Source organism: Staurois parvus, unplaced genomic scaffold (genome assembly GCF_062004578.1).
Source record: "Staurois parvus isolate SC_StPar_1 unplaced genomic scaffold, SC_StPar_1.0 ptg001451l, whole genome shotgun sequence".
NCBI classification, from domain to species: domain Eukaryota; kingdom Metazoa; phylum Chordata; class Amphibia; order Anura; family Ranidae; genus Staurois; species Staurois parvus.
The window spans coordinates 390,887-417,859 of record NW_028319247.1 but is presented as its reverse complement, the minus strand read 5'-3'; the positions used below and the strand labels follow the sequence as shown (position 1 = coordinate 417,859).

General features: G+C 43.7%; 2 long non-coding RNA genes across 2 annotated transcripts in view; one reads left to right on the top strand and one right to left on the bottom strand.

Moving 5' to 3' along the window:
• Positions 1-26,973, top strand: part of LOC149435902 (uncharacterized) — a 400,776-nt gene that overhangs the window by 76,376 nt on the left and 297,427 nt on the right. The gene's annotated exons all lie outside the window — the stretch shown is intronic.
• LOC149435903 (uncharacterized) lies at positions 3,479-6,432 on the bottom strand. Its single transcript, XR_016308349.1, has 3 exons — positions 6,089-6,432; positions 5,251-5,605; positions 3,479-3,882 (listed from the first exon to the last, which is right to left on the bottom strand). It is a non-coding gene; the product is annotated as an uncharacterized LOC149435903 (long non-coding RNA).

Sequence of the window (26,973 nt, the reverse complement as noted above, 5' to 3'; positions counted from 1 at the left end):
ATGTTTTTTTTGTCTATAAAACGTAGGAGAATATTTCTGTGTTTGCAAGCCCAACAATATTGTGGACTGTGACAATGTTTTATACTTGGTGCAACCAAAGACAAATCATCCACACTGCTTGTTGTTTAGTCTGTATTGATTGCTGAATATTGTAATCTCTCCATTTGTTCATTTTAATAACCTTTATTTTTTTTCCATTCATTTCCCATCATCCCTTACACACTAGAATGCTGGTGCTTGTTTAAGGGCCAGTTCATGCATCTGTTCAGGGCATCAAATATGCATGTAATATGGTCCTCTTGAAATGCTGTGTAACGTTCACGTACACTATGTTGCCAAAAGTATTGGTCCAGCCGTCCAAATCATGTGATTCAGGTGTTCCAATCCCCTCCATGGACACAGGTGTATACAATCAAGCCCCTTGGCATGCAGACGGCTTCTACAAACATTGGTGAAAGAATGGGTCGCTCTCAGGAGCTCAGTGACTCCAAGCGTGGTCCCGTGATAGGTGGCCACCTGGGCAATAAGTCCATCCGTGACATTTCCTGGCTACTAAATATTCCACGCTCAACTGTTAGTGGGATTATAACAAAGTGGAAGCAACTGGGAACAACAGCCACTCAGCCACCAAGTGGTAGGCCACATCACATGACAGGGCGGGGTCAGCGCATGCTGAAGCGCACAGTGCGCAGAAGTCACCAAGTCAGATACGTAACCACTATCTGTCCACAGGGTTAGCAAACTTCATTCACATACATATGTCCTCCACTTTCCAAGCTTGAACCATACCTCTAATATAGATGTGAGTGGGCTCTAAACTTCTCTGCTCTGGATGGCAGGTGAGCCCCACCTAGTCCAAGAACCAAAAACCTTCCCATTAATCCTCACCATTATTAATGTTTTGTTTTTTTTAATAATGTAATTCGAACATGATGTTAAATCTTTGAATCCCTATAGAAACTATGCGCTTTCTCAGGTACCAACTGTTCTCCCCACTCTCATTGCTAATGAAAAGATGAAAGATTAGATAGGAGACAAGTTGATGGATCTTAGCGCTTTCATGGCTTCGGGTTGTTAAATATGAACCTGAGCAGTAGTAATAACTTGGAGTTATCAGTGACAGAGCAGAATAGACAGCACTGAAATATGCACTGCATATTCTACTATCACCCTGGGACTGGAGAGAAATACACATATTATACCAGCTGAAGAACAGTCTCTGTTGCTGCATGATAAAGGCAGATTGGAATCCTGTGAAGTCTGCGCTTCTTGTCTGTGTTGGGATCTGTCCCATTAGCAGACCTGTTATAGCTGCTATATCTCTGTTTGTTGTCAGTGTTACCTGTATTGAGGGGCTTCAGCTATGGAGACTCCAGATCTCCAGAGAAACATAACTGATAAGGAGAAGTGAATGACTAGTGGTAATGTATGACTTTTTCTGCTGGAGTTATCACCAGGTTAAGTTGTCACTATTATTTCAAATTGGGAGCAATAATGCTACTGCTATTTATTTTGTGCTCCGTGACATATTCCACAGTCTGTACAGAGAACACTGAGCCATTCAGATACGTCTGTGAACCATAGGCACTTAAGTTCCTTCTCCCCACAGTCACACACTATTATTATTATACATTTATATAGCTCTGACATATACCGCAGTGCTGTACAGAGAACACTGAGCCAGTCACATCAGTCTCTGTACCAGAGGAGCTTACACGCTAATGTCCCCTCCCCCACAGTCACATCAGTCTCTGTACCAGAGGAGCTTACACGCTAATGTCCCCTCCCCCACAGTCACATTAGTCTCTGTACCAGCGGAGCTTACACTGTAATGTTGCCTCCCCCACAGTCACATCAGTCTCTGTACCAGAGGAGCTTACACTCTAATGTCCCCTCCCCCACAGTCACACACTATTATTATTATACATTTATATAGCTGTGACATATACTGCAGTACTGTACAGAGAACACTGAGCCAGTCACATCAGTCTCTGTACCAGAGGAGCTTACACGCTAATGTCCCCTCCCCCACAGTCACATTAGTCTCTGTACCAGAGGAGCTTACACGCTAATGTCCCCTCCCCCACAGTCACATCAGTCTCTGTACCAGAGGAGCTTACACGCTAATGTCCCCTCCCCCAGAGTCACATTAGTCTCTGTACCAGAGGAGCTTACACTGTAATGTTGCCTCCCCCACAGTCACACCAGTCTCTGTACCAGAGGAGCTTACACTCTAATGTCCCCTCCCCCACAGTCACATCAGTCTCTGTACCAGAGGAGCTTACACTCTAATGTCCCCTCCCCCACAGTAACATCAGTCTCTGGACCAGAGGAGCTTACACTCTAATGTCCCCTCCTCCACAATCACACACTATTATTATTATACATTTATATATATCTGACATATACTGCAGCGCTGTACAGAGAACACTGAGCCAGTCACATCAGTCTCTGTACCAGAGGAGCTTACACTCTAATGTCCCCTCCCCCACAGTCACATCAGTCTCTGTACCAGAGGAGCTTACACTCTAATGTCCCCTCCCCCACAGTCACATCAGTCTCTGTACCAGAGGAGCTTGCACTCTAATATCCCCTCCCCCACAGTCACATGAGTCTCTGTACCAGTGGAGCTTACACTCTAATGTCCTCTCCCCCACAGTCACATCAGTCTCTGCACCAGAGGAGCTTACACTCTAATGTCCCCCCCCCCCCACAATCACACACTATTATTATTATACATTTATATATATCTGACATATACCGCAGTGCTGTACAGAGAACACTGAGCCAGTCACATCAGTCTGTGTACCAGAGGAGCTTACACTCTAATGTCCCCTCCCCCACAGTCACATCAGTCTCTGTACAGAGGAGCTTACACTCTAATGTCCCCTCCCCCCACAGTCACATCAGTCTCTGTACCAGAGGAGCTTACACTCTAATGTTCCCTCCCCCACAGTCACACACTATTATTATTATACATTTATATAGCTGTGACATATACTGCAGTGCTGTACAGAGAACACCACTGGGCCAGTCACATCAGTCTCTGTACCAGAGGAGCTTACACTCTAATGTCCCCCCCCACAGTCACACACTATTTTTCTATAAAATGTAGACAATAGGTATGGCACCCTTAGCTAGTAAGTGAATTGGAAGGTTTCATAGAGGTGCATGTAGTACACTGCAGTGTTAGCGGTGCACTTACTGTGCTGCAATACAAATATGGGAACAAAAGTGACAGCAAAGATAATCTCCCAGCAAGTTCTCCGCTCTGATCATTGCACTTTTGGTTTCCTGACTTACTGAATAAACCAGTTTCAGGAATGAAAAATCCTCTCATGTCTTACATAATGAAACAGGAAAGTCTTCTGAGGATAACGAACAATAAAAGTACATTATAAGATGCTAATTTCACAAAGCAAACACAAATAATCCAGATAAATAGCTGGTTCATGCCGTATAAATGACTGTAATCATGCACGGGGGACAAAACAACTCCCATTTTATTGCCTGTGTAACAAGACAGAAAGTAAATAAAACTGTGAGGATGTCATATTTGCATCTTCCGAGATGAATGAGCCATCTGCAAGGAGAGATCTATGTCAGAATTGCAGTGAACACTATTTATGAGGTGATGATCAGTCTGGGAATATTGATACAATGGAGGGAAGGGAAGAGGCTGCAATACATGGCAGTGATGTACCGTGATTCAGGCAAAAGTGATGTCCGGCTTTCTGTGCACTGGATGCTCACCAGGGTCACCTCCTGTGGTCCTATAGTGCCTCCTTTGTGACCAAGGTACAGTCCACTGCCGGAGTATGGGGGAGTGCCATCTGCTGGGTGAGTGGAGGATCAGGTAGGTAAAGTAGTTTCTTCTCTCCCCTAGATAAAATGAGCAAAAAACCCTTGTAGTGCAGACACAGCAAGGAGGGTATGTAGATTTCCTGAAATTGGGCTTCAAAGAGTTAATAAACCCACAACCGTACAATCAGTCTGTATATGCAGTAAAACATGCTTGTTTTACTCACTGTGGAACCTAAGGGGTTAATCCTCTGCATTGTGTAAAAAGGCAATTTGATCCTGTCTTCTCTGATCCTCCCCTTTTACAGTCCCCAGTCCATCTGCTGATAGTACAAAACCCTAGGAGTCACTCTGCACATGCTCAGTTTGGTGTGTATGGCTAGATAATTTTTTTTTCTTTGGGAGAGTGCATTCGGTCAGCACAGGGCCAATTAACACTGTCCAGACAGAGGGCAGGGGTTATGCAGCCTCATCAGTCAAGGGAGAATGAAAACTCCTCCTGCAAGATTAACCAGTGCTCTGCTGGACACTGATAGAAGTCACAAGACTGCTATATACAGCTGATGAGAAAAGGTATTTAGCAGTTTATATTTACTAAAATAATTGCATTTCCATGTTCTGTGTACTGTGGGAGACCGAATATAGTGAATATAGGGCCCTGGGTTTAGTAACACTTCAACGAAGGTGTCACTCCCGGCCATTCAGCTGGGCTCCCCAGTTATTTAATCTATATTATGGATAATTCATCAGGGACAGATGAAGATGGCCTTTAACAGGTGTCAGGGGTCAGATACCACGTTAGGGCCCAAAAAGCTAACTGGCCACCTAGCACCCCCATAAAGTAAACTGTCACACACTTCTATTGTAGAGACACATCTGGAGAATGAAAGTTTAATTTGATGCTGTGAGTAACACAGGCTCCTCTTCTTCCAGATGTATTGACAAAGTCTCAGGGCCAGTTCACACTCCACGTGCTTCAGTTGCTTTTTTTCTGCATCCTAAATGCACAGAAAGTAGGTTGTATGGTTTTCAATGTCATAGTTCACATCAGTGCTTGCAGTTCCAGTGCACTCCAGTTGCAGAAAAAAAGTAGAACATAGTGCATTTTTTTCCTGAACAGAACTGCACTGGAACACGATTAAGCGCATAAAAAAAGCACTGCAATGTACCAAAACACATCAAAAACGCACTGGAACGCACATGTCCCTATGTAAATTGAAGAAAAAGAGAGGGGAAAAAATGAACAGGAATGCATAAAAAAAACGCACTGGAACACGTCAAAAATGCACCAGAACATGCGCATGCGGAAAAGCATCCGGAACGCATCTGGACTGCATTTCTATAGTGTGAACCGGCCCGCAGAGTTGTGGCAATAACAGAGCTGTTACATGTAGCTGCCAATCCCATTCCTTTTTTAAGGTTAAAGGTAACTTTTTTTTATAAACTTACATAGGTGGTTCAAATGTCACATGTTGGTAGAGTAACTCTTCCTCTATAGTAACTTCTTCTTTCATTGCAGGTAAATAATGGATTCCTAGCAGAAGTAACATGCTGTCCTTGAGTTCTTGATGAAGGAGAAGTTCAGGCCATCTGACATTCTCAGAAGGCTATAGAATGTTTATGGAGATGACTCCATTGACATGAGAAATGTGCACAGATGGATGAAGACACTTAAAGAAGGTGAAACCAGCACTGAAGATAAACCATGCAATAGGAGACCATCAACTGTGACCACTGCCTGCATCCGTCCTTTGTCAAGAATTCAATGACGGCACAATGCTTCTCTATGGCATCCAATATTTACCTGCAATAAAAAAAGAAGGAAAAAAGTTGATATAGAGGAAGATTTACTCTACCAACGTGAAATTTGAACCACCTATGTAAATTAACAAATAAGTTGTGCCTACTTGTGCATTACATTTGGTGCGGTCCTTGTAATATCATATCTTACTGGGCCTGAGGCAGGTGAAAAAAGTCCCCTGTGATTCCCGTGGAACTTTTGTCTAGCCTCCATTCTGTAGGGTATGCTGTCATTCAGTGCGATGTCCTCTGTGTGTGTGTTGGGGAGCTGGGGTTACAGCTCATAGATTCTGAGGGTATCATGGCCATGATTCATGATTTTAGCAGCACCTTGTTTCACATTAACCAGGTTCATAGAAAAGACTTCCGTAATCCCTCTCACTAAACAGAAATGTCATTGTCCAGCAGTCTATTAGAGGAAACAAGCCGGGACATGTGCAGGGAAGGCTTATTATGATGAAATAAAGACAAGTTACACCAAACATACCCGGGGGATTCCGCTAAGCTGCAGTTCACTACTCCTTATTATTGGCCTGCGACTCCGAAGAAAAAATTAATTGAAGCTTCATGCAGGAAGTGGCTGTGGGGACTGCGCCGCGTTGTCCCAAGAAAGGCTAATGTTGACTCTGAAGGTTAACTGTTTCCTGGGTGGCTTGTAAAGACTGCGAACCTCATAAATGATGTAACTGCATGGATAGTTCTCTATAATACAAGCGCAGCCGAGGAACGCAACGTGGAAAATCTCTCAGAATACAAATGAAGAGGAGTCTCTTCTGCAATTTCCTCTGTAGGGTAAATCACAACACTGCAGAGTACAGTGTCAGCTCAGCGCAGAAGCCGATTATTTTCATAACAAACACAACCCTCCAGAGGGATGACTGACCGCATCAATAAGTTCACTCCCATCAAACAAGCAGAAATACTTACAGTGAATGTACAAACAAAATTTTTTAGTTTTTTTCTAGTTTTGTGACGGAGGGAACTTTTAGAACTCTTTTGTTCATGTCAGTGCAAAACCTGTCATGCAAAACCTGCTCAAATCAGGTCAGACAGTCAACTCAAACTGATGCCATTGATACAAGGCCAAAATCCAACTTGATGCCATTGACACAAGGTCAAAACCCAAACTGATGCTGACATAAGATCAAAACCCAAAATGATGCCATTGATACAAGGCCAAAGCCCAAAATGATGCCATTTACACAAGGCCAGAACCCAAACTGATGCCAATGACACAAGGCCAGAACCCAAACTGATGCCATGGACACAAGACCAAAACCCAAACTGATGCCATTGACACAAGACCAAAACCCAAACTAATGCCATAAACACAAGACCAAAACCCAAACTGATGTCATTGATACAAGACCAAAGCCCAAAGTGATGCCATGGACACAAGGCCAAAGCCCAAACTGATGCCATGGACAGGAGGCCAAAACCTAAACTGATGCCATAGACACAAGGTCAAAACCTAAACTGATGCCATAGACACAAGGCCAAAACCTAAACTGATGCCATGGACACAAGGCCAAAACCCAAACTGATGCCATGGACGCAAGCCCAAAACCCAAACTGATGCCATGTACACAAGGCCATATCCCAAACTGATGCCATGGACACAAGGCCAAATCCCAAACTGATGCCATGGACACAAGGCCAAATCCCAAACTGATGCCATCGACACAGGTCCTAGCTTTTCCAATGACAACTGTCACCATAGGGACAAAAATCAGCATAAAATAGACTGACAGGGCTTCTAACCCTTTCTTACCTTACCTATGACAAAAACAAGTTTGACTGTACATACACTTTAAAGCTGAGCTCCAGGCATTTAGTTACTTTGTAAAATGTACTGGATTAGTGGGGGATAAATCCGACAAGATGCATGCCAACTAATTTGCTGATTACTATTTGTTTGAGTGCCAGGGAAATAATTATTGTTATGCTTCTAGCACTCCCATGCTGGATCGTTTTGGCTCCTGAGGCTGCAGAATTGCATGCAGCCACTGTGCCCACCCCTCCACTCTTGCCTAATCACAGAACTTTGTATTAACTGAACTCATTCACAGAATACAAAGGCTCCTGTGAATGATCAGTGGAGGAGAGGAGCGGGTAGAGATGCTGTGTGTGAGAACATAGAGTCTCTCCTGTGAGAGTCCTGGGAGTGTTGTGATAGCTGCACTCCTGGAGCTCCATAACACTGTCGGATGTAAATTAAAATAAGTCCACAAGGTGGCTTGCACCTCATTTGACTCAAGGAAACCAGCACATTTTACAAAGTGGCTGAATTCCTAGAGCTCAGCTTTAAAGTGAACTAAACTCTCAAACTCTCTACTTGGTTTTGTTGTGCACTGTAAGTAAAAAAGGATCACTTTTTTGTTAAAAAAAATAGTTTTCCCCTTATTTTGTCTATTTCTTTCTCTGCACATGACATTTAGACTCTTTATATGGCTATGGATATGTTGGAGTGTCTGCTTGTAATGTACATCTGGAAAAATGACAATGTGACAATGCAGCTGAACTGAGTAAGCATTGACACACTAAGAAAAAATAAATGTAATCACACCTTGCTGGGGGAATTTTCAGGAATGGTTTCATTAAAAGCAGGAAATATAAAATAAGACTAAAGACGGTCATAGATGGTTTGAAATTCAGATCCAATCAGATCACATTTGCATGGTGCTTTTGGGCACCATTTAAAGCCCCTCTGGTTGACCGAGTGAAATCGCTCAATTCCCCCATCCATTCCAAGTGTGGATGGAGGAATCTCTAGTTCTGGCTTTTGTGTCCAAACAACTGCTGCACCCATGGCTGTCTAGATACTCTAACAGTGAACCAATCTTTCGCAAATGCTTAACTCTATTTGAAAATGCTGCCGTAAGGACCCTTCCCTTAAAGCAGTGGTTCTTAACCTTGTTGGAGGTACTGAACCCCACCAGTTTCATATGCGCATTCACCGAACCCTTCTTAATTGGAAAAATAAAATATGATTTTTAAAATTCAAAACATAGGTATATATTTATACATAGGTGCACAAAATTAACAAAACCGTTAAGAACAAAGAACAAAACCATTAAAACATGATTTTCACACAAAAACAAAAACATAATAATGAATATTTACTGCACGAATCATATGAGTCGGGTGTGGGTCTTCACCTCTGCCGAACCCGCGAGACTGACTCACTGAACCCCTGGGGTTCGATCGAACCCAGGTTAAGAACCACTGCCTTAAAGGCTTACTGTCTGATCTATATGCAGCCTTAATGGATACAATAGGCCCTCGCACACTTTCCTACATCCCCAAATGGCAAAACGTTCGCTCAATCTGCCTGGAAGCAAATCTGGTTCAACTCTTTGAAGTGTCCTCAGAGCATATTCGCCCCATTAGAACGCTTACAAACTGCTCTCCCTGGTACGGGTAGTCATATTTGCCTCCTGTGCATCTTCTCTGTTTTTTTGGGGATGTAAGGAACCAGGCATTTTCCTCCATTTGGTGGATATGCCCTAAGATTTTGGTCTTGGGTCAATGCAGTGATTCAAATGATCTTAAATGTTTCTTTTGCACGCAGTCCCTGGGAAGCACTGCTGAGTCAGTCAATCCCATCCTTGACCAAAGCCCAGAGGAAACTGGTGGGGTTTGTGTTCCTGGCAGCCTAGCAGACACTGGCCAGAGGCTGGTGTCAAATGTTCCTTAGTTTCTCTGAAGTTAAGCAGTGGCTTATGGGAACCATGGCTCACGAGAAGCTCATATTTATACTTACCGACACTTTGGGACCCATGGTTATCCCTTTGATCTTTCTTTCCTAACTGCCATCTACCAAGGTTTCTAGCCAGATACTCTTCACTCTCTTCCCCTCCTCTCACCTATAAACCCTCTCTTGAGTTCTGGAACATCTTCCTCTCAGTGAGGCAAGCACCTCCATAGGCATCACTAGTCGCCAATGGAGCATCTCCAAGGTCAAATTGAGGTGGAACATGTTCACTCACCTGTACCTTGTAGTTTGAGATGCTATTTGCAATATCACTTTCGTCCTATTTGGTGGCTCTTTTATTATTTTCTTGCCTCCGGATCCTTACCGATGTTGCATTTTTCTACATGCAAATCTTTTACATACCCTGTACCAAAACTCAAAAACCCAATAAAACGTTTGTGAAATCAAAACCAAAGCAGTGACTGCATCTGATTCACCTGACAATTTTGCACTTGGCTCATGTGATGTTTCAAGCACCAGGTGGTGCCAACAGGGCCACCTACTGGTTTAATTTTGGATGATTGAGCAAGATCCATCTATGGCCTGCTGTCTCAAGGTTTGTCATCCTTGCTTCGCACCTATGAACAGTGATGTATTTCATGTGCTGCCCTAGGCAACCCTAAAATCGGGCACCCCCCACCCCACCAGCACCCCCGCCTACCCCAGTGCTGCCACCAAGGCCCATCGCCACAATCTCCCACCGCCACCACCAACCAACACACATGCAAAAGCGCCTCCCCGTGCCACGGCCAGCCATGCAGCAGCGCGCGGCCTCCTCCTGATCTCATGGTAGAGCTGACCAGGTCCCCATCCCTGCTACTTGTGTCCCTTCTTCTGGGGGGCAGTGCCACCCCCCTAAAAAATTGCTGCCCTAGGCAAACGTCCTGTTTGCTCGCAGTAAACACACTTCTGCCTATAATTGGTATTGTGTGCGATCCTGATTCCCTACTTTGCTGACTCTTTACATGTTCCAGGTCAGTGAAGCACTATGGTATGAAGCAAGAATAAAGTCAGCATTGTATCTATCTTTCTTTCCTGACTGCTTCCTTGTAAATTCTATTCCGTTATTTCTACATGTTCTCTGAGTGAATTCAGTAACAAATAAGTGTGATTTTTCCAAAATACATGTGAATTGATGTTTTTTCTTCCAGATTAAATTGAGAAGAGATTCTGTAATATTAGGAAGCAGTGAAAGGCTGGGATGTGGAATAATGAACAAGACGATAACCATATCCTGCAGTGTGTATGCATTGCACCTGCTTTATAGAGAACGTTGTGTGTTCAGGAGCAACCTGGCCCTACATAGTTCATGTTTCCTTTCCTATCTTCGTCTGGCCATCAAAATGAAGTGTTGAATGACTCCTGGGTTATTTTTGGAGACTATAGATGCAATTACTGCTCAGCCTGGCTAAATACAGAAGGGTTTAATTTAATTTCAGTTTGAACAAGGGGCTTAACTGAATGAGGACACAGTAACTTGATTGAAAACTGATCTTATTATGAGAGCAATCAGAAGCCATGTACACTGCAAAATTTTCTGCGATCAGTATCATCACGCAGCCATAAGGCAGACAAGAAGACAACTATCAGACAACATAATCACATTAATCCTTCTTTTTATATACACCTCTCTATAGAGTTACCAACACCAGAAACGTCTAAGCTGGACTTTGTCCCTTTACAGTAACTGGCTTATCGACCTGTGAAAGTTTACCAGATTGAAGTTCCAGCCTTTTCGTGTGATAGCCATATAAATGAATAGTGTGGTTTTAGGCAATATGAGTCCCAGGGCAGAAATCAAAGCTAGGCCTCCACTGGTACAGTATTGTCACAAGTGAACTGGATCTAGAACCACAGATGTATTGACAGAGAACAGAGATGTATTACAGGAGCATCAATCATTTCAGTGTGCAGGGTGGCAGAAATATCTTTTAACTGTAGCTGCAATGATGCCACGAGATAGAATGGGAGGAAGATAGAATAACTGTTCAGCCCTGGTTCACACTAATGCGGTTCAGCACATCGCATGTGATTCGCCTAGGAACCACACCGCATCTCTATGCCAATCACATGCGATGTCTGTGCAGTGCGATTTGAGCTATACATTTTGTATGGCTCAAATCTCATCATGTTAACTTTTTTGTCTAAGTATAGATCTATGCTTGTCCCAAGCATGTTTGAAGCTATTTACTGTTGACTGGCTTACTACCTCTGCTGGAAGTTTATTCCAAACATGAACTACCCTTTCAGTAAAATAGTGCTTTCTGAGATTAGTTTTGCACTTTCCTCCAGTTAGTTTAAGGTCATGTCCCCGTGTTCTTGATTTTGAGTTGAAAATCCTGCCCTCCTGAACAGGGGTGGACTGACAACTCATGGAGCCCCCGGGCAATCGGGGTTCATGGGGCCCCTGTGTCCTTGACCACACTCAAAGCATACCCAAAAAAGCCTATAAAAGGTACCAGGGGCATTTCATGGGGCCCCCTACTGACCCCGACCCTCGGGCAGTGCCCGAGTGCTTAAATGGTCAGTCTGCCCCTGCTCCTGAACCTTATTCACCCCCTTGATGCATTTAAAGGATTCAGTCATGTCTCCCCTTTCCCTTCTTTCCTCCAGACTGTACATGTTAAGTTTCTGAAGTTGCTCTTGATAAGTTTTATTCCCCAGACCTTTCATCATTCTTGTTCCCCGTCTCTGGACTCGTTCTATCCTATCAATATCTTTTTTGTAAGTGAGGTCTCCAGAGCTGGACACAGTATTCTAAATGAGGTCTAACTAAAGATCTATATAGAGGAATCAGGACCTCCTTCCTCCTGCTGGTGACCCCTCTAGTGATATAAAGATCTATATAGAGGAATCAGGACCTTCTTCCTCCTGCTGGTGACCCCTCTAGTGATGTAAAGATCTAGATAGAGGAATCAGGACCTCCTTCATTCTGCCGATGACCCCTCTAGTAATATAAAGATCTATATGGAGGAATCAGGATCTCCTTCCTCTTGCTGGTGACCCCTCTAGTGATATTGATCCCTCTAGTGATATAAAGATCTATATGGAGGAATCAGGATCTCCTTCCTCTTGCTGGTGACCCCTCTAGTGATATAAAGATCTATATAGAGGAATCAGGACCTCCTTCCTCTTGCTGGTGACCCCTCTCGTGATATAAAGATCTATATAGAGGAATCAGGACCTCCTTCCTCTTGCTGGTGACCCCTCTAGTGATGCATTCTAGAATTCTATTTGCTTTCCCCTCTGCCTGGTCACACTGTTTGCTCATTTTGCAATCATCTAAAATAAGTACCCCCGAGTCCTTTTCCTCTGAAGTGCTGGCCAACACTGTACCCCCAATGTTGTACTCTCTCAAGGGATTCTTTTTCCCTAGGTGTATTATTTTACATTTAGAAACATTGAACTGCAATTTCCACTTTTTTTTATCAATCTTCCAGCAATGCCATATCATGTTCCATATTACAGACACTTCCAGGGATATCCACCCTATTGCACACTTTTGTCATCAGCAAAAACACATACTTTACCCAACAAACCTTTAGTTATATCACTTACATATAGATTGCATAGACAGGACCTTGTACAGAGCCTTGGGGTACACCACTAGTGACTGGTCTCTTTTACGAGTGGACCCCATTTACAACCACACTCTGGTTTCTATCCTTTAGCCAGCTGCATATCCACTGAACCAGCCATGGGCTAAGTCCTAGCTTGTACAACTTTTGTATTAGATCATTATGTGGAACTGTATCAAATGCCTCGCTGAAATCAAGATTTTCTATGTCCACAGCACCACCCTGGTCCAAAACATTGGTAATATAGTAAAAAAATCCAGTTGTGCAGCAAGCTCATGGATTGTGACTCATCTGTCCACTCACAGTTGATGGGCTCCCACTGCATGGTTTGTCTTCAAGGCTGGTTTCTTTCTTCATCCATTGGTGCACATTGCTCTTAACAATGGTGCCATCCCGGTGAACATTCTGTAGCCTTCTGTAGATGTCGGACAGCCTGCACCCCTTCTTCATTGAGAACTCAATGACGGCACGTTGCTTCTGCTTGGAATCCATTATTTATCTGCAATAAAAGTTACTATAGAAGAAGAGTTACTCTACCAACGTGTGCCATTTGAACCACCTATGTAAGTTAATGAAAAAAGTTGTATTACTGTTGTTACTGCCTTCATAGTTTACCTTTAATGGCTAATTGGTGTCCAGAACCCACAGAAACACAAAGGGGATGGAGACGGTCTTTATTTCCTGATGCAGGCCTCAGATTTTTGTGAAGTCTATTTTGTTCTTCCATACCACCCAACCAAAGACAAAAGACCATCCTACAGTAAAAGCTAGTTATTTCACATTATTCTCCTCGGAAATTACCCTTCTCCTGCTACGCAAGCAGCCTGAAAGACTTGCAGATGGATTTTTAAGTTGCACTTTAACATAAGAATCTGTGTTTTATATGTAGCTGTTACCTGTCCTAAATCTTCCATCTGTCCAGCATAAGTGCCATTTGAATGCGGCTTCCAGAAGAGCAGCTGGAAGAAGTACCTAATTTAAAGCTTGTGATTTAATGGGGCCGAGTTGTTTATTTGGGGCTGAACATAACGAGCGACATAAACTTTCACATTGTTCCCTGCTTAGTTTTAAGCTTCAGAAGTTAACGGTGAGTTATAGAACTTTTAGTAAAGGAATAAAAAAAAAAAACTGCAGAAATGTTCTAAGCCTAAATCACTTTTTTTCTCTCTGAAAGCCTGCGATCTATATGACTCAATCCCCGCCGCTCTGCGCAGTAATGCTTTTGAGGAAGCTGTTGTAAATCTGGGAAAAAGTCAATGCTTAATTTTCTTTTAGAGCGTAAATTTCAGGGACGCCTTTCCGTTCTGCCACGTGAATGCGGTGAGAGCTGGAAGTTAGGGAGGGTAAGCGTGCGTCTCTAAACAGCCCAACACTCGGCTGCTCCAGGGCTTCATTTTACTTAAAAAACTGCTCTTAGCTTGCTTAAGGAACAGCAAAGAAAACCAATTACCGCTCGCGCCCTGAACTCTTAATCTGAATGTCCTGGATTTCCAGATCATTCGAGCTGTTTCTTTATAGTTAGCTGCTTTCTCCTGCACTTCATTAAAGGGTCAGTCCACCCAAAACAGATATTTCACTTCTTCGTAGACACTGAATTAACCCCTTGACACGGCTGTACCTTTCACTGGGTGGCCAGTGACTTACGTAATACCTAACGATGGGGTGCAACTGTGAGTTTGCTTTAATTACCAAGCCAACTACCTCCTTCTTCTCCCCCATCCCTCCTGGTCATATCTCTGTGCTGGATCCACTTTGTCATTTCTGTTGAGATTTAATAGATTTATATTACACAAATAAACATCCTCCCCTAAACAACTCCCTCTAATTTACATCAATTCAAGATATTAACCACACATGCTCTTTATAATATACATTAGTATCATATTTATGAACACCCATTTACAAAGGGGTCATTGCACATAAAGATGAAACTATTGTACCTATGACTTGATTCCTTCATATCTAGTACTAACGCTCTACAGGTTACATTGTGCAAATGAACATCCTGGTATTGTAATAAAGAACTGAACCTACAAATATCCTGATGTGTATTTTATCACGCCAGTTGTGTATCGTGTTGGACTAGTAGGATGCACCCTGTCTCACCTAGCTCAAGAGTCCATAGATTTCTTGTCAGCTTTCCTAAGGAGCATGCTGAGTGGGGAAATTGGTCAATATCTGTAAATTGGTCAACGTCTGTAAAAGTTTTCATTTATCCAGGTTATGTTAGAACTAGTAGCAGTAAGTCATATTTAGTTGTGCTTGTTTCAGAACAACAGTGTGAAAGACTGGGTAGGAGCATTTTGGTTGCCATCTTTGCAGAGTGCTGCCTGCTTAAAGCGGGAGTCATTTTTATAGGTGGGGGTAGATTTTTTCATAATGTGTAAGTATGCACCAAACACACCTACCTCAGCAGTAATGGGTCCAGGCATCCTTCACAACCCCTCCATCTTCATTGCAGGTTCTTACAGGTCCCACAGCGATGCTCTACGACCACTGGGCGACCACTGATGAGGAAACACCTGCCCAGGGCCACAAGAGTTCTATGCTCCCTGGAACATGGCCCACCTTACAGATACTGGGAATTAGCTGATAGTGCATGGTGTGTGCGCTGTACAGTGTACTCAGACCAGGGGCGGACTGACCATTCGAGCACTCGGGCACTGCCCGAGGGCCCGGGGTCAGTAGGGGGCCCCATGAGATGCCCCCGGTACCTTTCATTGGCTTTTTCAGAGGCTTTTTTGGGTGTGGGCGAGGACACAGGGGCCCCATGATCCCCTATTGCCCGGGGGCCCCATCAGTTGTCAGTCCGCCCCTGACTCAGACATAAAACATGGCTAGGAGAAAGAGGTTTTGGCAGGAGATACTTTGCATATCTCTTATGCTCCAAACCAGAGCACCGAGCAGGTTGTTTGTTTTGGGTCCTTTCACACGGGCGTTCTGTTATTTTCATCAATTCAGTCACATTTTTTTTCAAGAAAAAAAGTAGCAGTTCACATCAGTTTTTCATCCATTTACATCAGTTTTCATCAGTTTACATCTGTTTTTTTACATCCTTTACCAATGCAAAAATGGACCGTATGTCTGTTTACATCCATACCTGCAGGTAAGCATATAGTACATCTTACTCGCAGGTAAACGGATGATCATCTGTTTACATCCATTAATGTAATCCGGAACGGCCGTGTGAAAGAGCCCTTAGAGTTGTGATATCTATATCTGGTCTCTCACAGTACACAGAACATGGAAATGAAATTATTATAGTAAATATAAACCGCTAAATACCTTTTTTCAATCAGCAGTCTTGTGACTTCTATCAATCTCCAGCAGAGCACTGGTTAAAGCTTGTAGGAGTAGTTTTCATTCTCCCCTGATTGTCCTATGAGGCTGTAGGACCTCTGACCCTCGGTGTGGACAGTGCTGATTGGCCCTGTGCTGATCACATGCACTCTCCCAAGAAAAAAAAAATAAAACCTCTAGCAAAAACTAGCAATACACACCAAACTGAGCATGTGCAGCTTGCACCCATGGCATTCAGTGCACAAACATGCAAGGAACACAATACAAAAATGTAGACTTCACTGCCACTTTAAGGCCTTTATTGCTGTCCTTGTTCCCATCCAGGAAATTGTGTTTTAATTTCTGTTCTCAGAGGCACAGCAGGAAATCTCCTCAAAGTAACTCTGACTTTTGTTCTGCCTCACCTTTATATAATCTTTTTGTGTGGACAGATTTCTGTGTGAACTGTATTAGGTTGTTATTGTTTTGAAGCATCTAGTGAGAGTTTTGGGCCACTACAACCTGTTTATTATGTGATTTGATTTCTCCCTCTGTCTTCCCGTCCTGTTTAGTGCTAGTTAGCTCAGTCCTAGCCAGGGGCGGACTGACCATTTGGAAACGCGGGCACTGCCCGAGGGCCCGGGGTCAGTAGGGGGCCCCATGAGATGCCCCTGGTACCTTTTTCATAGGCTTTTTTGAGTTTGGGCAAGGACAGAGGGGCCCCATGATCCCCTATTGCCCGGGGACCCCATGAGTTGTCAGTCCGCCCCTGGTACTAGCTATACCCTCCCTGCTTCTTTCATGTTCTCTCAGTCAGTATTAGTACTTTGCAAAGACAAGGCTTAGTGAAGTCGTTCTTACACTTCAAAAGACTAGAAAAACATCCTCGGTACTGCAATTAGCTGAAGTAAAATGTGTGTCGGATCCAACCGCCGTGTCTTGTTGAAGAGTAAAGCTGCCTGTGGATGGAGCAGGTAACCATACTGACTGGGTCTAAGGAAGTGGAATTTGATACACTGGACAGTGTCCCCTTTGGAGGCTTTTCCATCTACACTACTGGTGACAACGTTTTGAATTTACCATCACCTTCTGCCCCGGTGACAATGATCAAGCAAAATAAATGAGAAATCCTGACCATTTCCCAGAACAAGTGAAAACAACTTTGTAACTTCTATTAAGCCTGCACAACCTCTTGAAGTTACCATGGGGTAATGTTAAGATCAGGGACAGACTGCCAACTCATGGGGCCCCCAGGGAATAGGGGATCATGGGGCCCCTGTGTCCTTGTCCACACTCAAAAAAGCCTATAAAAAAGGTACCAGGGGCATTTCATGGGGCCCCCTACTGACCCCGGGCCCTCGGGCAGTGCACGGTTGCTCGAATGGTCAGTCCGCTCCTGGTTAAGATTGTGTTCAGTGAAACCGTTTACACATCCTGTAGTAGGGGGGAAGATTTGTGAATGATGGCCCAACAGTCTGACCACATGCTGTCTAATAGGAGCCAGAGGTGCAGCCGCTCACTCCGTGAGATATCTGATTATCTGTGCCAAGCCTGAGGAACAGGCTACGTAGTGAGAATCTGCGAGGATGCTCCAACACCTGGATGTCCTGAACTCTCTGCAGTCGTCTAACCTCATTATCTATGTGCTCAGTACCTGCCTGGCAGGATTGCTGGACTTTATTATTATCTGCTGACAAGCGCTCAGGCAGGTGTTGTGTAGTGCGATGCAGGGAGCTTGCAGGACTTGGCCTACTCTGGCTGTTTCTAAGATGAATTTACTGCAAATGGGCTTCCAGGTTGTTACACCTGCACAGCAGCAGCATTACGGTGGCCCGCGTCTCCCTCCCTCGCTGAGCCTTCTGCATAGTAAATCACTTCTCGGTGACCGGCATGCTAAGCAGACGCACACTGCCTTCTGCATATGAAATGCATTGCCCACAGACGAGGTTCAACACTTTGCTTTACTGCACAAAGCAGCCGGACTATCGGCTTCATAACACACTGCAAACATCTGCAAACAATGACAACTTCAATACATTTCTTGGTACTAGCTCTGGACATATAAAATGTTTGTTTTTTTTTAATAAAAGTTAATACATGGGCAAGTGTTAAAAACTTCGTCTAGTCAATTCAGATGGTCACACAAAACAAAACTAAAAAAGGTGCAATTTTGTTTTGCATTTTAAGCTGAATTCCGGGCAAACCACTAAATACACAAATAATATACATAAAAGGGAGCTGCTTTATGTGCCAAATCCAATACATGATGCTTTATGTGACAATACTTCTGTCCATCCTAACCTGGGGTTTAAAAGATTTGTACTTCTGTCCATCCTAACCTGGGGTTTAAAAGATTTGTACTTCTGTCCATCCTAACCGGGGGTTTAAAGGATTTGTACTTCTGTCCATCCTAACCTGGGGTTTAAAAGATTTGTACTTCTGTCCATCCTAAGCTGGGGTTTAAAAGATTTGTACTTCTGTCCATCCTAACCTGGGGTTTAAAAGATTTGTACTTCTGTCCATCCTAAGCTGGGGTTTAAAAGATTTGTACTTCTGTCCATCCTAAGCTGGGGTTTAAAAGATTTGTACTTCTGTCCATCCTAAGCTAGGGTTTAAAAGATTTGTATTTCTGTCCATCCTAACCTGGGGTTTACGGTCTTGCAAGACAGCAGAATCAGAAGCTGACCTGACTTTTTTCTATTGGTGCTAAATGATACAGCCTGCTCACTTCCCCATACCCAGCTTGTGATTGGGTTGTGGAGGAGGAGCAGCAGAGTGAAGGAGTCATCTCTCTGCTCACTTCTCCTTTTAGCATGTTTTCTGTATGCACATGTCCACTGCAGCACACTTGATTGGCTTCTAGTACTGCTCCTCAGTGTCCCAGAGCTTGAAAGAAGCTGTTGTCAAATATACTGCATTTTAGTAGACTTTAAATTGTTTTTAATGACTAAATATGTCATAAGTGGTGGCATTTTATATGTGCTTGGGTTCACTTGTAAACTCACTAGGCTCTTGCATTTGTCTGCACATGGCCATCCTGCAAAGTGGGATTCTATGGTTCTTGGTATTCTCATGGTTTAGCTGGGAATAACTGAGGTTGTAATTAAATGCAGTTATTGTGTATTCCCTGCGGCCTTGCCTGTAATGTATTGTGGTGAACACGAGGTGGCATCATAGCAGGTCAACGTACATTATTATTATTACAATTATTATACAGGATTTATATAGAGCTAGCAGTTTACGCAGCGCATTACAATATAAAGGGGGACATTCCATTACAATGCAGTCCAATACAGAAGGAATAGGAGGGCCCTGCTCATGGAGCTTGCAATCTAAAGGGAGGGGGAGGTGGTACAAAAGGTAATAGCTGTAGGATATGATCTGATGGCGGTGACCCAAGTACAGTTCTTAGGTGGAGGTGGGGTAGGCTTCCCTGAATAAGTGCGTTTTCAAGGATCGCCTAAAGGCGGACAGGATAGGAGCTGACTGGACATACTGGGGCAGGGAATTCCAGAGGATGGGAGAGGCTCTAGAGAAGTTCCGGAGGCAAGCATGGGAGGAGGTAACAAGGAAGCTGAAAAGCAGCAGCTCTTGGGAGGAGCGGAAGATCGGTCTTAAGTTATTCAAACAGGTGGGGTCCGGTGAGAGTTTTTTTAAGTATGGGGGTGACCAGTGCATGTTTGAGCGCGGAGGGAAAAGTACCGAAGGAGAGGTTAAAAATGTGGGTTAGAGAATTTAGGATGGAGCAGGAAGGTGGTCGCAGTAATTGTGAAGGGACAGGGTTCAGGGGACAGGTGGTGAGGTATGCAGCGGAAAGGAGTTTGGCAACTTCCTCAGTGGTAACAGGGTTGAAGGAGGAAAGTGTTGAGTGTGGTGTTGGACCTGGCGTGTTGGTTGGCAGGAGAAAGCTGGATGCTGGATATCTCATCACGAAACCTATGCATCTTATGTTGCTTGTTGTTATGGGCACAGGCATAGACTTGGTTGACAAACTTTAAACCCAACACATTTCATTTGTCCATCTGTTACACCTGGAAGATCTCTACTTTTACATTATGCATATAAAATAATTGCTATACTGGCAATCAGCTTTGTAGTCATGTGCATTTCATGTGTAGGCACCTGTGTGGATGGATTTTGACGTTTTTTGTCCTCTGTAACTATGTCATTAAAGTGATTGTAAACCCATATAACAAACATGGCATACTTACCTGCTCTGTGTAATGGTTTGACACAGAGCAGCCCCAATCCTCCTCTTCTGGGGTCCCCCGCTGGCAGTCGTGGCTGCTCCACCCTGTCTAGTGCCCACCATAGCAAGCCACTTGCAATGGGTCCACTCGTGTTAACTCGCTGCTGAGTCTACTCTGTGTGTCCGTAGACACACAAAGCACGGCTTGGCCCTGACCCCCGCTCCCTCCTCACTAGCTGATATTGACAGCAGTGGGAGAAAATGGCACGTGCTGCTGTCTCTAATCCTATGAGGAGAGAGGGAGATGAGAGAACCATTGCTGTCATGCACAGAGCTGGATTGAGTAAGTATAATGGTGGAGGAGCTGCACTCAGAAGGTTTTTACTTTCATGCAGAGAATGCCTTTAGAACCACTTTAGCTAAATTGCAAGTTCATAAGATGTTGCCATATTTCACAGGATGAAACGGTCAGATAAATCATGGAATACACCGATGGAAGGGAGAACTTACTGTAAGAGTTTACAGCTAGAGCCTAGACATTGTAGGAGCTCAGCAGAACACGAGTCTTTCTGAGCTGAAGTTATAATGGAAATGATCCTTCTCGGTGGACCAAACAGCTGCAGCAGCTCAGACTCCTGTCATTGAGTCAACAGAGTTATAATCGTCCGTCACCCTTAATAACCTTATTAACATATAAATGATTCCACTAAATGAAGGGTAAACATAAGTATTCTCATGTCACCTCTTATAAATATGGTCATGTATGGGGCAATGGGCTCATTATGGTCAGAAAGCCGTAGATATGCAGTTTTTTTTTTCATTTTGTATAATATGAATGATAAGACTAAAATATTTAATTATAACCCCTAAGAAGGGCTCCTGAACATTACGATTGATTAAAAGTGCCCGTTTAGGAGAGAAATGTAGCCAGCTTGTTTGGAACATGCCTGCGCTGTTCCCATGATTCCTTTCGTTCCCTCACAACAGTTGACGATACCCTTTTGGATAATGTACAATTCCCCGGATTGCTGTTCATTTAGAGGGAGTGTTACCTTTTAGTCTCCCTTTTGTCATTACAGTGATATCACTCCTGTCACTCTTCATCTGAAAAAGCAGTCCTGTGTTAGAGGCCCAGAGGGCCAAGTGGGTATTACGTGGGATTATCTGGAAGTCAACCCTTTGGAGTAAGCCATGCCATAAAGCAAACCTGTACTTATGTGCCCTGTAACCTGTGCCTATGCAATGCTCAGTTTAATACCCCCCTCCCCAGCAGCACATACGCTTCTTCCCTTTGCTCCCCATACACTCCACTCGGGTGCTGGAAGCAAAGACAATACACGGCGTATAGAGGAATGTGCTGCTCAATGTTGGTGCTTAGAGACTGACCCGGCAAGGTCACGTGGTAGCCGGGAGAGTATGACTGAAGTGACATGGAGTTTATACAGGACTGTTTTCTTCAATTCCAGAAGCTGATGTGAACAGTGAAGAAGTAAAAGAAGGAATGTATTTGCAGCTTTCGCAGTGTACCACTTTTTATGCATTACGAAGACTTTAAGTGATATATGCTTTTGTGCCGTCTCCTGTGTTTGTTCTGCATTTACTGTGTCCACTAGAACTGTTTACAGTAGAAGACTATTCTGTATTTTTCCACATCTGGATGTAGGCAGGTGCAGTCTGTTTTCTCCACTGTAGGTGGCGCTCGACCCGAGTGGTACCACAGCCTGGAGAGGAAGGGAAACATGGTTTTTCTGTGGCTTCCTGGGTCAATGGAGCAGCATTCTGGTTGGCTACCCTGCGACTTTGTGACCCTTGGGGGTTATCTTGGGTCAGCAGAGTCTATTTATGTCCCTGCCACCAGGTTTTGGCACACTTTGTTGCAAGTGGCTAGTGTAGGGAGAGAGACCCCGCTTGCTAGGTACAGTAACCAGCAGTAGGGAAAGGTTCCTGACGAGGAGGGACAAGCTAGTGGCTTGCTTCCTGTAAGAAGTCTCCATAGTTACATAGTGGTTGAAGAAAGACATTAGTCCATCTAGTTCAACCAACAAGAAAAAGATATTGGAAACCTCCACATATACAATCCTATACCCACAGTTGATCCAGAGGAAGGCAAAAAAGCCCAATAAAGCATGATCCAGTAAAGTTTATTGGGGCAACAGGGAGAATCGGTGTAGTGCAGGGAGACAAGAAGGGGCAGAATGGGGTTCTCTTGTAGTGTGCAGCTGCATTCCCGTATCTGGGACAGAAGTTTTGGAAAACCTCACACAACAGGAACCTGGAAAAGCAGTGCCAGCACCCCTCTACGGAAGTGCTCTTCCAGTGTCTGAATATGTGAGTCCGTCAATATGTTGGTCATTCATTTACAACCTTTCTGCTTGTACCTCTCATATCAGTCTTGCTGTATCTACTGATTTCAAGCGACAAGATGAATACAAAATGCAGTAATAACTAAGTTGTGAGATGGTTACTACCTTCGTTAGGCCCCACCCACCAGCTTAAGGGATCCTCTCTATGGGCCAAATGTATTGGTGAAAGGTGGTCATGTCCTCCTTTATTCCCTCTTTAAGGGCTATGATCAATGTGGTACACTCAGTCTTTCTTCATATCTGAGCTGATCAGTTCTTCTTTATTGATCCTTCTCTGCACTTTTCTTGTTCCAGGACATTACTTTTGCAAACTGATGCTAAGAACTGACCTGTAGAATCGGTACCGGCTGGTATATGTGAAGTAGGGACCTCCATCTTTGTCCCAGCTTTATAGGACAAGCATTCTAATTTCAGATTCTGTTAGGAGAGTTTGAAGCAGAGCATTGCAAAAGATGTACATTTCTGCCACTGGAACAAAAATCAGCATCCATTCATATCTGTGTCCATCCATCCGCCTGCAGCCTCTTTCATCCATCATATGTACATTTCCATCCTAATTTCACTATTGAGATAGAGCCTGTCCATCGGTGCGGCTCTGCTTGTAACTATTCATCTATCATATTAACGTCAGCAGACTCCCTGACAGGCCGAAAACCTATGATAAAAAAGAGGCTTCAATCTGTCATCGTTTTACTTCCCTGTTTTATCTGTCAGGACGCTCTTCAGCTTCTCCTAAGTGTTATTACACTCTCCTTCTTCTATTAACCTGACTTAATGTGACTTACAGCATTCCCATCACTTCATCGCGTAACGCAATAATTTTTTGGGACCTTTTGATAAATGCTTGAAATCAATAGTTTGTTAATAAACTTCTCCAGTTACAAATTGCTTTCAGTCATTTTACCATCATTTCAACTTTATGGAAGTATCTAAAAAGAGCGCAGTGTGATCACTTAGTAATGTAATAATAGACCTGGTGTACACAACACCACTGGCATTTATTTCAGTCATTCGTACATATTTATCTCTGACATATACCACAGTGCTGTACAGAGAACACTGAGCCAGTCCCATCAGTCTCTGTACCAGAAGAGCTTACACTCTAATGTCCCCTCCCCCACAGTCCCATCAGTCTCTGCACCACAGGAGCTTATACTCTAATGTCCCCTCCCCCACAGTCACACACTATTGCTATTATACATTTATATAGCTCTGACATATACCGCAGCGCTGTATGGAGATCACTGAGCCAGCCCTATCAGTCTCTGTACCAGAAGAGCTTACACTCTAATGTCCCCTCCCCCACTGTCACACACTATTGCTATTATACATTTATATAGCTCTGACATATACCGCAGCGCTGTACAGAGAACAATGAGCCAGTCCCATCAGTCTCTGTACCAGAGGAGCTTACACTCTAATGTCCCCTCCCCCACAGTCACATCAGTCTCTGTACCAGAGGAGCTTACACTCTAATGTCCCCTCCCCCACAGTCACATCAGTCTCTGTACCAGAGGAGCTTACACTCTAATGTCCCCTCCCCCACAGTCACATCAGTCTCTGTACCAGAGGAGCTTACACTCTAATGTCCCCTCCCCCACAGTCACATCAGTCTCTGTACCAGAGGAGCTTACACTCTAATGTCCTTTCTCCCACAGTCATACACTATTATTATTATACATTTATATAGCTCTGACATATACTGCAGTGCTGTACAGAGAACACTGAGCCAGTCACATCAGTCTCTGTACCAAAGGAGCTTACACTCTAATGTCCCCTCCCCCCAAGTCTCTCGCTATTATTATGTTGTACTACATTCTAGGGCAGGTCCTGGTGGATGGCACTTATCAGTTTAGTAGGAGCCCCGTGTAGCAGTATGTCTGTAAAGAGCTGTATAAGTCTATGATTGATCGGCAGAATGGTGGGTGTTTGTGAGTATCTTGTGTTCTTATGTACAGTATTGTGTAAAGGCTTTTACTGCATGCCTGCATACACCAGTGTTTCAGGTATTATTCTTACTAATCAATATTTATTTCTGGTATTATCATTAATTCACCACTCCGTTCCGTATAAAAACTCTCCGCAGTGCAATGCACAGCAGGCATCTTCATCCAACACAGAACATTTGCATTATTACACGCAGTATATATTTTGATCATGGGGTTCTGCCTTTACTTTCTCCACACTGATCAATACATACCTTATTACTTCTCTCCCAGAGATCTTATTTATAATCAGCCATTACCACACTTCCCATGATGCCATCCTTCCTGGAGGTGGATTCCTGCGGCCAGCATTTGTCATGTAGAGGAAATGCATGTAAACAACATGCAACCTGCAGAATACTGTATGTCTTCTTGTATTCCTCAGGCTGGTGCTGGCTAACGTTGGTGTAGCCATGGGTGCTAAGTAGTTGCACATCTATGTTTCCACACAATGCTCAATCACATACTTAGATTCTGTGTGCATGATTCTCTGTCATTTGTTCTTGAAATGGATGAATATACAGCAACTCTGTCAGTTCAGATAATCCGTTCATTTTATCTATAAAACAGTTTTCTTTTTATGGTGTCTCCATGTCTCTAACTGAAGCCAGATTGGGTGACAGCCTCACGTCACTAGAAACTGCTCTCTGAAATACTGTTCCCTTGAGACAGAGTGGCACAGGGTTGCATATGCCCACTCCTCCATCCTCTCAGCTCCATTCACCTAAATATATATGCTAGGGCAAACCAAGCCTGCATGTTTATATGGTAGTCAGTCATACAGTACCTGCACAAGCCAACTCATGGACTTTCATTTCTGTTGCTGTGCTTATATTGTCATCCTAAGTTTAACATTAGGGCCTGTTGACACTATTAGGAGAGATGCCGACAGCGTCTGTTTCAGAGGTTGAAGTGCAGTCTGGCCAGCCCAGTCCAAAATGTGGAGGCTTCTTTCCAGGTTAGCAAGTCCCTAGTCTGTCCCTTCTATTCTGGAACCTTTTCCTAATGCTAGTTTCTTTCCTTAACAAGCAGGGGCTATCTCCCTACACTAGCCGCTGACAAAATGCACACCAAAACCCAAGGCAGGAACCTAAATAAACCCTGCTGACCCAAGATGGCCACCAAGGGTCACATGGCTACTGCTTAACCAACTGGAACTATGTTTCTATTTGACGTTCTCTCCAGGCTGTTGTACCACTCAGGTCAACTGCCCCCTACAGTGTTTTGTGTATCTTTGCTTTAAGTGTATGCACCAAGAAGACCAAATTTTCAGATTTTTTCATACTTTTGGCACTTATTATGTCTTTTGGCTGCTGTTATGACACATAAAATGATTGACTCCAAACAATGTAATCTCAGCCTGACTGTGGCTTTCCAGATTCAAAAGCCACAATATAACCGCTTGCCTTCCAAATCAGGCACTTTCCACACACGCAACTTCTTCACTTTCCATATCGACTTTCTATTTATTTATTCTTTCTCATAATTTAATAGTCTTTGTTCTCGGTAAACAATGAATCAGGTTTAGCCCTTCGTAGGAACTCTTTTTCCCAGGGAATTGAAGAGAAATTGCTTCTGGCATTCTATTATAGAATTCTGATTATGTAGTTAGTCTTCTGCGGTGCCAAAGGCAACCGGGATCTTTTCTGCATTTGTTTTGTATTACATAACATTTGTTGTTTAGTTGCTCTACTATTCATTGTACATGCTGCTGCAGAATCGTATGTTGTATCACCTCTTGTGCTCAAACCCATTTGATTATTATTCACTTATATGCTTTTGATAGAACTTTTTACTTCCTTAAAGAGGACCTGTATTGTGGAAGCTCTTTTTCAAAAATTGCAAGCAGAGGAATAGTCATTAGTATTACCTATAGGCTCCCTGCAGCTGATCTTTTCCTTATTCCCTATTACTGACTTAGGTTTGTTCTGTACTGGGTCTCTGTATGTAGGCAACCATCTTTGTAGTGGAGTATGGCTTTGCTTCCTCTCAAGAGCTGCCAAATCAGATGACGAGTGGGGTAATGACAAGAGGCAGCATGGGAGGTAGAGGAAGCACAATGCACAGAATGGATAAAGCAGAAAAGCTCATGCACTGCATGTCCTCCGGTGCAGCTTCCTCTCCAGCAAGGACAACAGTGAGCTACACAGTAGTGACATCACTGAATCTCTCTTCAAACCTCAGGAAACTAAAATCAAGTTTACACTTGTGGTTGGGGGCAGTA